The sequence below is a fragment of the Callorhinus ursinus genome, unplaced genomic scaffold, assembly GCF_003265705.2.
Source record: "Callorhinus ursinus isolate GAN/ISIS: 27379988/994484 unplaced genomic scaffold, GSC_fseal_2.0 scaffold7, whole genome shotgun sequence".
In the NCBI taxonomy this organism is placed as follows: domain Eukaryota; kingdom Metazoa; phylum Chordata; class Mammalia; order Carnivora; family Otariidae; genus Callorhinus; species Callorhinus ursinus.
The window spans coordinates 35,592,085-35,599,553 of NW_027397069.1; the positions used below are offsets into that span (position 1 = coordinate 35,592,085).

Below are 7,469 nucleotides of genomic sequence, written 5' to 3' on the forward strand. Positions count from 1 at the left end.
GACTGGTATATACTAGTTTGTTTCAAATGTGATTTGAAAATGTGATTTTTTTTCCCTCCAAGTTTACCTTTTCTTTCAAAATGTAACCTTCCAAACATCCTAGAATTCTTTTTAAGTCTTCACTTTTTACCTGATGTGGGCCAGAGGCTTCACTTTCTCCTCCATCACTTTCAACAATACAAATCATGTCCCCAGGGCTCCTTAACCCTCTGGGTTCAGTAAAGCTTTATTTTAAGTTTCTGTAGATTGCTCTTAACTTCTAATTTGTTTAGATATGCACTTTAAAGGATGTTTGTCTTGTCCAGTATTTGCCTTATGCCAGTATTACTAGGTTTTTATTGTAATAGCATTTCTAAGCATGTAGCTTATTATATTTTTGAAATCAAAGTATCATAGCACTATGATATCTGTTAATAGATGTGGAAATTTTCCACATCATTTTTTTTAATTTAAAAATTATCTTGTTTCTCTTATGCTTGTATTTCCTTCACTCTTTTTAAGATAACATTTTTCTCTAAGTGTTGTGAAAAAGTAGCATTGAAGTTTTTATTGGATTGTTTTTAAAAGTTTGGATATATTGATCTGTTCATAATTTTGAATGTTGCCGTCCATTAACATGGACAATCTCTCCTTTAGTCAGATTCTTTTTAAAGTGATATTTGTAATTTCTTCATAAATGTCTACTAAAATTTGGTATTTTCTAAGAAGCTTATGTTATTGTTGATGGAAAATTTATCCTGTTGCTTATTATTTTTTAGTTAATGTTTTTTATTAATCCCTATACAATTCCTTGTCTTCTGTTTTGTTGAAGCAATAGGTCAGACATTTACTACAATGATGTCTGTTAAAGTGGTTAGCCATAAAATCTTCAGCACCACATTCATCTGTAGGGCACTCCCCACAAAGACAACTGATTTTGCTATTCTCATCCACTTTAAAATATTTCAGAACAGCCACCTTAACCTTCTTTTTCTTATTCTTATTCTTGGGAGTGGTGTAAGACTTACTCTTCCTTTTCTTGGTACCACGAAGTCTCAACACAAGATGAAGAGTGGACTCTTGGAATATTGCAGTCAGACAAAGTACATGTATCTTCCCATTGCTTACAAAAATCAGTCTCTGCTGATCAAGAGGAATTCCTTCCTTGTCCTGGATCTTGGCCTTTACCGTTTTCTATTGTACCTGGGGTTCAACCTCGGGAGTGATGCTCTTCCCCATAAGGGTTTTCACGAAAATCTGTATCTTGGTGGTCGTTCCACCACAGATGGTAGATCAGAAAGGGATTCTATTGTATTTTTTAAATTAGTTATTGCAATTTTATAAACTCAATGATCATTTGCATATGCTTATCCTCTATCCACAAATTTTAATTTTGATTTTAAAATACTTCTTGATATACTATTTAGGCAGTTATATTTTCTGCAAACGATATTTTCATTTCTTTCTTGCCAATAATCATGATCCTCATTTCCCTTTTCTTGTCTTACAGAATTAGCTAACTTCCAGTATAATGTGAAATGTCTGAGGTATAGTAATTTTTGTTCCCACTAAGCTGAATTGAAATGTTTCTAAAGTTTGATCACTATGGATGACCTTAACTCTACATTTTTAAGATCCCCTTTACTAAGCTAAGATCCCTTCTATTCTTAGTTTTTAATGATGTATGTATTTTGGGGTGCTGGATGGCTCAGTCAGTTAAGCGTTCACTTTTGCTTTGGCTCAGGTCATGGTCTTGCGGTCATGAGATCTGGCCCCTAGTGGGGCTCTGTGCTTAGTGCAGAATCTGCTTCAGATCCTCTCTCCCTTTCCCTCTCCCTCTCCCTCCAGCTCCTGTGTGCTCTCTCTCAATCTCTCTCTCTCAAATAAATAAGTAAAATGTCTAAAAAAATAATAATAATAAAATGTATGTATTAAAAAATCATCTATACACTTAAACTTTAGTTATTTTTTACTTTGGTTTTTACCTTTATATGTTTTGTATTTATTCAGTTAATGTGGTATTTATTAATAAATGTTCTCATGTTTATCTAGAAAAAATACTGCTGAATGTGATACGGGTGGATTCTTAGAAAGCTAATAAATAACACCCTTTCCTTCATCTAAACAATTAGAAAAAACAATTTGGTTGATTGATGAGAAAGGAAAATCAAAGGAAATCAGATTATTATTTATATTCCCAAAAAAGACAGTGATAGGATACTGTGGCTTATTTTTCTTACCCATGTAGACTTGCTAATTCTTCTGTTCAAAATTAGATAGATTTCCTCTTGGGGTCATTCACACTGCTGGAAAATCCCAAGTCTTTCCATTAAGGTTCTGCTGTGGTAGGTAATCTTTGGGTTTTCCTTGTTTTCTTTTTTTTCTTTAATTAGATTTCTAATTTGCCTTTCTATGTCTATTATTGTCACATTTATTTATGTATTTACATATTTAAATATATTAATATATCTTTATGAGAATGGAAATCTCTAGTTTATTTGTAGTATACATTTGCTTTATCTAGTAGGTTTTATTATATATTAATTCATTGAAATTCAGTTCAGTTTCAAAAGTATTCTGAATTCTATTGTAGACTATATATTTTTTCTATTTTTCTGTTCAAAAAAGACTATTTCTTTTTTTACTCTATTTGTGTGTAGATCAGATTAGTATGTCCTGGGAGTTTTAAAACTTTTTATTTATTATTAAGATGAGTATTTATTATTATATTTGTGGTTACAGAGTTTGTTCACTCATTCAATAAATATTTATACATCGCCCACTCTGTGCAAGATAGTTTTCTAAGAACTAAGACTACATCAGCGAATCAAACAGATACAAACCCATAATTTAATGGATTGCATATTCTAGGAAGAAATTTGGGAGGGGAAAGCAAGATAAAGAAGCAAAATTCATTGTATGATAAAATCTAAGAGAAAAAAAAAGAGCCTATAGGGAAAAGGAATAAGAATATCAAGAATTATAATGGGTCCAAATGTTTATCCTGCTTACAGACCAACACATTAGCTCACCACAATATTATGGATATTGATTAAAGAGATGAGACTCCTGGGTCAGAGGTAAATGACATTATTACTGACGGGATAGCAAAAATCATGAACATTAGCATATTTGCCTCAGTTCTGCTTGAACCTGAGTCCCACAGGGGCAACACTGATAGGCCAAGAAAGATGCCTGTACCCACAGTTTGTTAAATTACAGAAGAGGAACCTGGAGCATAAAGAACCTGAATCTTTTATAATAGAGAGTAAAAATACCTGTCATTTGTTCTGAAGGAGACACAATATTTTCCAAGATTGTTCATCATACAAATATACCAGAAAGATAGTCCAAAAAAAAAAGCCAAAACAAAACAGTTTGTGTCTTTGTTCACAAGACCTGCAGAAATGTAAAATACTCAAGTGTCTCCCCGTAATATTCACCTCTTGCTTTTACAACATCTTGGCCTCAGTTTAATTTCCTCATGTGTAAACTGCTGTTGGGCATTCTGCATAATGTGACTAACAGTGGCTGAGATTAAATCTGTTCTATATGTCTCACAGGGAACTTAATTAAGGCTGTCCTCTACAGGACTCCAAGCAGCAGAATTTATCAGAGAACAGTTCACCAAGGGACCGTGTTTAAGCTCATTTCAGAGAAATCATCCTAGTCATGTGAGGGCTACAAGATCTACTAGTAATGTTTCTTTAAATATTTGCAAGTATTTCATGACCACTTGTAAGGTGTATGTCACGATTTAAGGAGGGAAATAAATTAATTCCTAGGGTTGAATCCAGAGCAGAAGCATAGTTCCCGAGGCCCATAGAAAGAAAGTGTTGGTTACAACTATTGGGGCCTTGAAAGTTGTACTTACATCTGCTAAGAGGCAGAAGTTGACAATACCTCCAACATAACCTCACAAATGAGTGGTAGGTCCGAGGGTTTCCGGTTCAATTGAATAATTGAGTTCAGTTCTTGTTTTTGGAGGGAAAGTTATTCCAACCTGCCTAACTTGCCCAAACCAACAACCAAATGGCGTTCCTTCAGCCCATGGAAGGACAGAGAAACAGCCAAGAGGATAGGAGTGAGAAAAACATCCTGAGGTATTGACAGGAATTTGTGGGGGACCTACAGGATCCAGGGCCATCCCTTTTGTTTCTGACAGACACTTCAAAAGCTAAGGAAAAGAGTGATCAGATTGTGACAGGGTTTTTTTTGACTGCCAGAAAAAGTGAGCATTATAAGTATGCCCACATAATCCCAAGGAACTTTACTTAGTGCGCAGTCCTCTCTGAATTGTGTCAGCAATTACCATCTACCTCTGCTGGTAGAGGTTTGATAAAAATGCAGTCAGGACTGAGGCAGCTGAGGCTCTGATTTGCCCACTAACAGGGCATCATCTAAAGAGTGAGATCTTAGGACATCAGAGATAGAGACACACATGCTAAATTCTGACTAACCTACTGGGGGGAAATTCCAAAAAGAATTTGTCTCATTAACATTTCTCCACACGAAACTCTCCATTATCATGATAATACTCCCTGGTACTCACGGTAGAGTGAAGTTCAAACATGTAACTCATTAATTTCTGTTATGCCCTCAGATGTAGAAGCAACAATAGTTTATTGATTTGGCCTAAAGGATCTCCCATACAAGGTCATGTTAGTGCCCCTTTCCCACTGTGAAATTTGCCAAACCCCATCCACTGAATTTGGGCACCCCTACTGCCTGAGTATAAGGCAGGATTGTAACTTTGGTGCCTGCATCTAAGAGAGACACGAAAGTTTTATTTCTTCTCCTCCCCAAAGTTACTCACAATACACAGACCAATGTATATGGTTTTCAGTTTTTATTGTGAACAATGTGTCTTTGGCCGACCTCTAATCATCTCAAAGTATGTTAGATGTTAGATCAGGGTAGAGAGAGAGGGAGAGCTCAGGGTTGTAGAGAATGGTTCCTTACTCTTCCCTACTTACCAAGGCCTTTGAGGCACAGTGGCATTCCAACATTCTAAGAACAAAGACTAACAAAGAAAATTTGTTTATAGGTCCAGCATCAGTATGATAAAGCATGGGAAAATGATGGATTTGAAACAAATAGAAACTAAATCAGTAAGTGACATGGCCCACTCTTTTGGCTACTCACCTCCCATATATACTATTCTTGAAACCTAGTAAGATGCAGCTATTTCTCTTTCAGATATGGTTTTACTTTCTTCCCAAAATACAGAGGCAGAAATTCTCAGTAGTAATTGTATACATCTCCAGTTATATTAATTACTTAATTCCTGTCAAATTATTACTGATCATGGTGTTCAGTAGTACTTTAACAGAAATTTAGGAGAAATCAATAAGACTTAATTGTGGAAGTTAACAAAAATTATGTATGAAATAAAAATGGGGGGCACCTGGGTGACTCAGTTGGTTAAGCATCTGCCTTTGGCTCAGGTTGTGATCCTGGAGTCCCGGGATTGAGTCCCACTTTGGGCTCCCTGCTCAGCAGAGAGCCTGCTTCTCCTTCTGCCCCTCACCCCGTTCATGCGTGCTCTCTCTCTCTTGCTCTCAAATAAATAAATAAAATCTTAAAAAAATAAAATAAAAATGGAAAGAAACACAAAGAACAAAATTGTATATATGCACACACATACATGTAAACATAACAAGCAAGGAGAAAATATGCAAAGCTACTAAGGTCATCATTGTGAGGCCATAGTCAACAGCTATGACTTCATTCTTCTACCATCCATTCCATATTTCCCTTGACACTGCTAAAATCTTCAAATGGTCTGAGTTCCTTACTTCGTTGAGTTACATAAATCTTCATTTTTGAATGGTGTGGCTTTCACAATTTCTGCCTCATTTTGGATTCTATAGCTTCCTGTTGATTTTTCCTATGGAAATGGAAGTACTAAGAAATGTCCTAAGAGAATCCCCTGGTCTCCAGACATTCTCTTTCTTGTATTCATCATACAGCTGTAATCCAATTTCTTTTGGGTAACCAAAACTAATCATTCTGTCCGGTAGAACTACCCCTTTTTTGACATGATGTTTTAGTGGCATAAGTATCCCAAAATGACTAGGTGCTGATCTCATCTTCCAAATCAATGGAACCATTGTTGTGTCCATTAGTGGAAGGACTACCCAAGTGAGAAATAAGATCTCCAAACTGTCAGGTAAAAGTCATTGGTATAGGAAGCAAAACTTTCCTGATTGGCTGATTAAGAACAAAGGAAGACTTACATGTACTTCATTCCTTGATTCCCAGACCCATGTATTCGGGTTATGGGGGGAGACTGCACCATATTATGGTCCTTCATTGAAAGCAAATCCTTATTTGATGGAGTCAAAGCTCCATCTATTCAGAGTGTTGTGTCCTGATAGGTGCCATAACTGAGTCTGAAGACATTCATTCGGAAGGTTCTGAGTAAGGGGATTTGTATTAAGATCAGTTAATTGAATGGGTGTGAACTCATTGTTTTATTTCCTTTTCAATAAAAGTAATTTCTTCATCAGAAACTGTACTCTGTATAGTATATAATGATAGATAAACATTCTGGATGTGCATGGATGGTGGTGCCAGCAGAAACATTACAGACAAAGAAGGCAAAACTGTATCCAGAAATTGTGTCAATTGTAGTGAAGACAAATCTCTGTCTCTTAATAATGGAAGATATCCAATGAAATCAGCCTGCCACAGATTGCCGGCTGGTTCTCTGGGTAATGGTTCTATATTATGGGTTCAATGTTGGACTCTGCTCTTGATCCGTAGCTGAACAGTAGTGGTAAGAGGTAAGTCTATGTTGTTAAACCCATTACTAGACTCCTTTCTGCCAACATGACCACTTTATTTATGAGCCAGTTGAACAAGTACTTAAGATATCTGGGGAAAGAGTATGACTCACATCCACAGAGCATATTATTTGTCTATATGATTACTAAAATCCTCTGATTAAGCAGATGCCCTTTGGTGGGCATTCAAATATCTTTAAAGTCTGTACCTTTTCTGAGAGATTCGTCTACATATCTGTTTTTTTTTTTTTTAATCCACATCTTTTCTCACATTCAAATGTGGTATAGGTTGCCTTCAATCCAAAAAGTTTACTATGCATTATGCTGCAAGGTATAGCAACTTTTCTTCACCTTAGAGGGGTTGTCTTGGCATGCTGCAGACCACTGAACCCCCAAAAACTTCATTTAAGTAGCAAGCCCCTAAGGTTTTGTTGTGTTTATCTCCTACCCCCTATTTCAAGGGTTGAAAAACTTTTTCTGCAAAGGACAATATAATAAATATTTTAAAATCTGTGGTAGGTATGATGTCTGTCACAACTACTCTGCTGCTCTAGTATAAAAATAACCAAAGACAATATGTAAACAAATGATCATAGTTTCGTCCCAGTAAAACTTTATTTCTAAGTTTGAGATTGTCCATCTCTCCTCCAGTTGGAATATATCATACTAAGATATGACATATTCCATATCTTCTTACTCATT

At 35.8% G+C, this 7,469-nt stretch overlaps 1 pseudogene; it reads right to left on the reverse strand.

The window, feature by feature from the left end:
* Positions 1-771: 771 nt before the first annotated feature.
* On the reverse strand, positions 772-5,802 carry LOC112826353 (ubiquitin-ribosomal protein eS31 fusion protein-like; annotated as a pseudogene).
* Positions 5,803-7,469: the final 1,667 nt, after the last annotated feature.